Source organism: Callithrix jacchus, chromosome 4, assembly GCF_049354715.1.
Source record: "Callithrix jacchus isolate 240 chromosome 4, calJac240_pri, whole genome shotgun sequence".
Taxonomy (NCBI): Eukaryota; Metazoa; Chordata; class Mammalia; order Primates; family Cebidae; genus Callithrix; species Callithrix jacchus.
In genome coordinates, this window is record NC_133505.1 from 38,026,837 (window position 1) to 38,034,972 (window position 8,136).

The following is an 8,136-nucleotide window of genomic DNA, read 5'->3' on the forward strand; positions in this document are numbered from 1 at the left end:
ACAAGATACCACTTAAAACCCAAATTTACAGAAACGTAACCAAAAGAAGAATTATCTGTGAAAAATTCTTTGTGCTATTTAAGAACTTCAACAAAACAGAAGACTAAGGCAGATGAAATGGCAGCAACAGCACAAAAGATCAAAAGGGAACTTGAGTACATAGGAAATATATTGAGAACCAGAACACCAACTTTATTGATGTAATAAGTAACTGTCAACAAGTAACAGAATAGGCGCACCTAGAAATGTCTTAAAGAAAAGACTTCAGAATGAACTGAATATTAAGGAGAAAGAAAAAAAATAATGAAAGCAATAGAGAGACAATGCTTGAGAGGAAGGGTTATCAAAGATGAATTCAACAAGAGAATAAGCAGCTTCCTTAAAGTAGAAAAATACCACAAATGAGTAAAAACTATATGAAGCTTCAATTGTTACAAAGTTACTTTTGTTTATTAGGTAACCATTTGTGTGTTACATGCAAGAGAGATGCCTAGAATGAAGGGCATGAACCAGTCAGCTATTTCTGGGTGTTTGAATTTGAGGTTTTTTGTTGATTTCTTTACTCTAATTTTCAGCATTGTTTACTTTAAAAAAAATGGCATGTGTAATTTTTTAAAATGGTAATTTATATTTATTTAATTTGTGAGGGGAATTAGAGTAGTGGAAAATTTTTAAATAATTATTAAAATGACTCAATATATTTAATTTTATATGATGCATTTGAATTCAAATTAAGCAAAATAGTTTATCTTTTTTATTTCTGGCAGATTCATAAGAAGATATTATAGGGTTATTTTTATTATTTGTGGTTAAAACTTATGCTGATTTCATGTAAAGCCTTGTAATTATCTTTTTGTTACTTTACATTGTATTTGTTGTTAGTCCAGTTGGTTTTTAATACACTCCTGTGTCTGTCATTTCAGTCATTCCAATAAAGCACAACATTGGCATAGATAATCAAACAGAACGGTAATACAGTCCCATCACAAGACAGCCAATCACGAGACAGACCACGGGGAAGCGAAGCTGGACCCGAGGACTGACACCTGCTTGCTGAGGTTTGTGCATAATTCAGGCTGAGGGGATATCACCACACTGAAAATTATAAAGTTAAACCTAAGCTAGATGAGTATATCAAAGACCAGTGGTTCTGTCCTCCGCTAAGCAAGATAGGACCCAAGCCTATAATATGTATCTGATTAGTGAAAATTAACTAAAGACGTGGCAGAAGAGACACAATTATATATGGTTATCTTGTGGCAGTTGTGCATGGAGCTGGCTTCTCCCCTTAGTTGGTCTCTTCTCCTTAGTACTTTGTAAACATTCAGGATCTTAGTTAAATAGTTCAGGCCCCCAGAAACTAAACAAATAGGCTGGAACACCTGGCTTTGAAGCTTCCAAATGGTGAGTGGTATAGACATTTAATATGATGATTTCAAATGTAATAATGGGAAAGAATAAATGAGTAGGAAAGCAAATTACTCAGTCACTTGAGTTTCCTTCAAGAGTTTATGTTAGACAAAGGCAGAATGGAAATCCTCGGTCATAAAGATATCATGCATTTGGGGTTAGTAAGAGATCACAGCAGTGCTAAAGCTGGATAATTCACTCATTCCCATTTATCTCTATTTATCCACATGTATGCCTACACTTACATCTACAGCTGCTCCTTAGCTTATGGTGGGTTTACATCCCAATAGGCCTATCATAAGTCAAACATGTCATAAGTAAAAAATGTATATCCATCTCTATATATGTATATAAACTCTGTGTATATCCATCTCTATATCTGTATATAAACAGATACAGAGTGTTGATTTTGTGGAAAATATTTCATCTCAGTGGTTGCTTGGCACCATATACATAAAACAATGGATAACTGAATATTTCAGCGTTTAGTTGGTAGTTGAAGACACAGGAGAGAATCAGAGAAACACACAAAGACAGACAGACAGATGACAGACAGAACTGTCTTTCTTTCTCAGACAGCCCAAAATGCTTTGATAAACCTAGCAGCTCCATTCAGTTTGGGATGATAACAGCTAGAGCAAGAAAAGTGTCGTGTTTAGCAAATCCTACAAATATTGTCCAGAGTAGCCATGGAAAGCAAAAACAGACCACAAAAACCATGGCCACAAGGCCCCAGGAAGAAGCATCACCAGCACAGATGGGGTGCAGAAGCTCTCCAGCATTATCTCAATCTCCTGCTGAGATTGCCACACAGCCTGGCCACTTCTGGCCATGCTCAGGTCCTTGCCCACACAATAGTGAAAGTATTGTGATACCAATTATATTTAATGAAGAATCATAAAGACTTGAGGCTGAGCACAGTGGCTCATGCCTGTAATCCCAGCACTTTGGGAGGCTGCAGCAGGTGGATCACGAGGTCGAGGTCGAGATCGAGACCATCCTGGCCAACTTGGTGAAACCCCATTTCTACTAAAAATACTAAAATTAGCCGGGTGTGGTGGGCACCTATAATCCCAGCTACTCAGGAGGATGAGGCAGGAGAATTTCCTGAACCTGGCAGGTGGAGGGGGCAGTGAGCCGAGATCGTGCCACTGCACTCCGGTCTGACCACAGATCAAGACTCCGTCTCAAAAAACAAACAAACAAAAAAAAGATTTGAATAAAATTGGAGATAAAATGGATAGTTTGCTTTTCAATCTTGGAAGACTACAGATTATGTCACTTAAAAAGCATGATTACCTGCAAGTTAACATTTAGGACCAGGATTGAGTTTGAGACTTGAAAAAAAAAAAAAGAGGAAAAGAGGGGGCTTTGCTTTATATATTAAGAAATCTCCTCATGAGACATCGATTATCCTCAGATCACACTAGAGAACTAAGAAGAAATCTGCTGGCAATGAGAGAGGGAAGCAAGTCACCCACAGCCCGTGCTACAGACTTACCACTCATTTCAACGGGTAGGTAGCGTTTTCAATATTGACAGCTTGGCCATTATTCTCTTGATATGGACTAATTTTCTGGACATTGTATCTATTGTTTCCACCCACTTCAGAATCACATTAAGCTAGCATCTAGTTTTCATGTCCAACAAACCAATCTTACAGGTAAACCTAAGGCAAGGTGCAACATTGTGAGCTGGGAATAAACTCATTTCTTTTTTTTTTTTTTTCAGAATATTCAAATTCTTTATTTTGTAGACTCGCCTGTAGATGCATTTTACTTAGTTTTTTTTTTTTTTATTTTTATTGGATTATAGGTTTTGGGGTACATGAGCAGAGCATGCAAGACAGTTGTGTAGGTACACACATGGCAGTGTGCTTTGCTTTTCTTCTCCCCTTCACCCACATTTGGCATTTCTCCCCAGGCTATCCCTCCCCACCTCACCCTCCCACTGGCCCTCCCCTTTTCCCCCCAATAGACCCCAGTGTTTAGTACTCCCCTTTCTGTGTCCATGTGTTCTCATTTTTCATCACCCACCTATGAGTGAGAATATGCGGTGTTTCATTTTCTGTTCTTGTGTCAGTTTGCTGAGGATGATGTTCTCCAGATTCATCCATGTCCCTACAAACAACACAAACTCATCATTTCTGATTGCTGCATAATATTCCATGGTGTATATGTGCCACATTTTTCCAATCCAGTCTATTATCAATGGGCATTTGGGTTGATTCCAGGTCTTTGCTATTGTAAACAGTGCTGCAATGAACATTCGTGTACATGTGTCCTTATAGTAGAACGATTTATAGTCCTTTGGATATATACCCAGTAATGGGATTGCTGGGTCAAATGGAATTTCTATTTCTAAGGCCTTGAGGAATCGCCACACTGTCTTCCACAATGGTTGAACTAATTTACACTCCCACCAACAGTGTAAAAGTGTTCCTTTTTCTCCACATCCTCTCCAGCATCTGTTGTCTCCAGATTTTTTAATGATCGCCATTCTAACTGGCGTGAGATGGTATCTCAATGTGGTTTTGATTTGCATCTCTCTGATGACCAGTGACGATGAGCATTTTTTCATATGATTGTTGGCCTCATATATGTCTTCTTTCGTAAAGTATCTGTTCATATCCTTTGCCCACTTTTGAATGGGCTTGTTTGTTTTCTTCCTGTAAATCTGTTTGAGTTCTTTGTAAATTCTGGATATCAGCCCTTTGTCAGATGGGTAGACTGCGAAAATTTTTTCCCATTCTGTTGGTTGCCGATCCACTCTAGTGACTGTTTCTTTTGCCGTGCAGAAGCTGTGGAGTTTCATTAGGTCCCATTTGTCTATTTTGGCTTTTGTTGCCAATGCTTTTGGTGTTTTGTTCATGAAGTCCTTGCCTACTCCTATGTCCTGGATAGTTTTGCCTAGATTTCCTTCTAGGGTTTTTATGGTGCCAGGTCTTATGTTTAAGTCTTTAATCCATCTGGAGTTAATTTTAGTGTAAGGTGTCAGGAAGGGGTCCAGTTTCTGCTTTCTGCACATGGCTAGCCAGTTTTTCCAACACCATTTGTTAAACATGGAATCCTTTCCCCATTGCTTGTTTTTGTCAGGTTTATCAAAGATTGTATACTTGTATGTATGTTGTGTTGCCTCCGGTGCCTCTGTTTTGTTCCATTGGTCTATATCTCTGTTTTGGTACCAGTACCATGCTGTTTTGATTACTGTAGCCTTGTAGTATAGTTTGAAATCCGGTAGTGTGATGCCCCCTGCTGTGTTCTTTTTGCTTAGAATTGACTTGGCTATGCGGGCTCTCTTTTGGTTCCATATGAAGTTCATGGTGGTTTTTTCCAGTTCTGTGAAGAAAGTCAATGGTAGCTTGATGGGGATAGCGTTGATTCTGTAAATTACTTTGGGCAGTATAGCCATTTTCACGATATTAATTCTTCCTAACCATGAACATGGAATGTTTCTCCATCTGTTTGTGTCCTCTCTGATTTCGTTGAGCAGTGGTTTGTAGTTCTCCTTGAAGAGGTCTCTTACGTTCCTTGTGAGTTGTATTCCAAGGTATTTTATTCTTTTTGTAGCAATTGCGAATGGCAGTTCGCTCCTGATTTGGTGTTCTTTAAGTCTGTTATTGGTGTAGACGAATGCTTGTGATTTTTGCACATTGATTTTATATCCTGAGACTTTGCTGAAGTTGCTTATCAGTTTCAGGAGTTTTGGGGCTGAGGCAATGGGGTCTTCTAGGTATACTATCATGTCGTCTGCAAATAGAGACAATTTGGCTTCCACCTTTCCTATTTGAATACCCTTTATTTCTTTTTCTTGCCTGATTGCTCTGGCTAGAACTTCCAGTACTATATTGAATAGGAGTGGTGAGAGAGGGCATCCTTGTCTAGTGCCAGATTTCAAAGGCAATGCTTCCAGTTTTTGCCCATTCAGTATGATATTGGCTGCTGGTTTGTCGTAAATAGCTTTTATTACTTTGAGATACGTTCCATCGATACCGAGTTTATTGAGGGTTTTTAGCATAAAGGGCTGTTGAATTTTGTCAAATGCCTTCTCTGCGTCAATTGAGATAATCATGTGGTTTTTGTTTTTGGTTCAGTTTATGTGGTGAATTACGTTGATAGACTTGCGTATGTTGAACCAGCCTTGCATCCCCGGGATGAATCCTACTTGATCATGATGAATAAGTTTTTTGATTTGCTGTTGCAATCGGCTTGCCAATATTTTATTGAAGATTTTTGCATCTATGTTCATCATGGATATTGGCCTGAAGTTTTCTTTTCTCGTTGGGTCTCTGCCGGGTTTTGGTATCAGGATGATGTTGGTCTCATAAAATGATTTGGGAAGGATTCCCTCTTTTTGGATTGTTTGAAATAGTTTTAGAAGGAATGGTACCAGCTCCTCCTTGTGTGTCTGGTAGAATTCGGCTGTGAACCCGTCTGGACCTGGGCTTTTGTTGTGTGGTAGGCTCTTAATTGCTGCCTCAACTTCAGACCTTGTTATTGGTCTATTCATAGTTTCAGCTTCCTCCTGGTTTAGGCTTGGGAGGACACAGGAGTCCAGGAATTTATCCATTTCTTCCAGGTTTACTAGTTTATGCGCATAGAGTTGTTTGTAATATTCTCTGATGATGGTTTGAATTTCTGTGGAATCTGTGGTGATTTCCCCTTTATCATTTTTTATTGCATCTATTTGGTTGTTCTCTCTTTTCTTTTTAATCAATCTGGCTAGTGGTCTGTCTATTTTGTTGATCTTTTCAAAAAACCAGCTCTTGGATTTATTGATTTTTTGAAGGGTTTTTCGTGTCTCAATCTCCTTCAGCTCAGCTCTGATCTTAGTTATTTCTTGTCTTCTGCTGGGTTTTGAGTTTTGTTGATCTTGCTCCTCTAGCTCTTTCAATTTTGACGATAGGGTGTCAATTTTGGATCTCTCCATTCTCCTCATATGGGCACTTATTGCTATATACTTTCCTCTAGAGACTGCTTTAAATGTGTCCCAGAGGTTCTGGCATGTTGTGTCTTCGTTCTCATTGGTTTCAAAGAACTTCTTTATTTCTGCCTTCATTTCATTGTTTACCCAGTCAACATTCAAGAGCCAGTTGTTCAGTTTCCATGAAGCTGTGCGGTTCTGGGTCGGTTTCTGAATTCTGAGTTCTAACTTGATTGCAGTATGGTCTGAGAGGCTGTTTGTTATGATTTCAGTTGTTTTGCATTTGTTGAGCAGTGCTTTACTTCCAATTATGTGGTCAATTTTAGAGTAGGTGTGATGTGGTGCTGAGAAGAATGTGTATTCTGTGGATTTGGGGTGGAGAGTTCTGTAAATGTCTATCAGGTTTGCTTGCTCCAGGTCTGAGTTCAAGCCCTGGATATCCTTGTTGATTTTCTGTCTGGTTGATCTGTCTAGTATTGACAGTGGAGTGTTAAAGTCTCCCACTATTATTGTGTGGGAGTCTAAGTCCTTTTGTAAGTCATTAAGAACTTGCCTTATGTATCTGGGTGCTCCTGCATTGGGTCCATATATGTTTAGGATCGTTAGCTATTCTTGTTTTATTGATCCTTTTACCATTATGTAATGGCCTTCTTTGTCTCTTTTGATCTTTGTTGCTTTAAAGTCTATTTTATCAGAGATGAGGATTGCAACTCCTGCTTTTTTTTGCTTTTCATTAGCTTGGTAAATCTTCCTCCATCCCTTTATTTTGAGCCTTTGTGTATCCTTGCATGTGAGATGGGTTTCCTGTATACAGCACACTGATGGGTTTTGGATTTTTATCCAATTTGTCAGTCTGTGTCTTTTGATTGGTGCATTTAATCCATTTACATTTAGGGTTAAGATTGTTATGTGTGAATTTGATACTGCCATTTTGATGCTAAGTGGCTGTTTTGCCTGTTAGTTGTTGTAGATTCTTCATTATGTTGAAGCTCTTTAACATTCAGTGTGATTTTGGAATGGCTGGTACTGGTTGATCTTTTCTATGTGTAGTGCCTCTTTTAGGAGCTCTTGTAAAGCAGGCCTGGTGGTGACAAAATGTCTGAGTACTTGCTTGTTCGCAAAGGATTTTATTTTTCCTTCACTTCTGAATCTCAGTTTGGCTGGATATGAAATTCTGGGTTGAAAGTTCTTTTCTTTAAGAATGTTGAATATTGGCCCCCACTCTCTTCTGGCTTGTAGGGTTTCTGCCGAGAGATCTGCTGTGAGTCTGATGGGCTTCCCTTTGTGGGTGACCCGACCTTTCTCTCTGGCTGCCCTTAGTATTCTCTCCTTTATTTCAACCCTGTTGAATCTGACGATTATGTGCCTTGGGGTTGCTCTTCTTGCGGAATATCTTTGTGGTGTTCTCTGTATTTCCTGCAATTGAGTGTTGGCCTGTCTTGCTAGGTGGGGGAAATTTTCCTGGATGATGTCCTGAAGAGTATTTTCCAGCTTGGATTCATTCTCTTCATCCCCTTCTGGTACACCTATCAAACGTAGGTTAGGTCTTTTCACATAGTCCCACGTTTCTTGGAGATTTTGTTCATTCCTTTTTGCACTTTTTTCTCTGATCTTGGTTTTTCGTTTTATTTCATTGAGTTGGTCTTCGACTTCAGATATTCTTTCTTCTGCTTGGTCAATTCGGCTATTGAAACTTGTGTTTGCTTCGTGAAGTTCTCGTATTGTGTTTTTCAGCTCCTTTAATTCATTCATATTCCTCTCTAAGTTATCCATTCTTGTTATCATTTCCTCGAATCTTTTTTC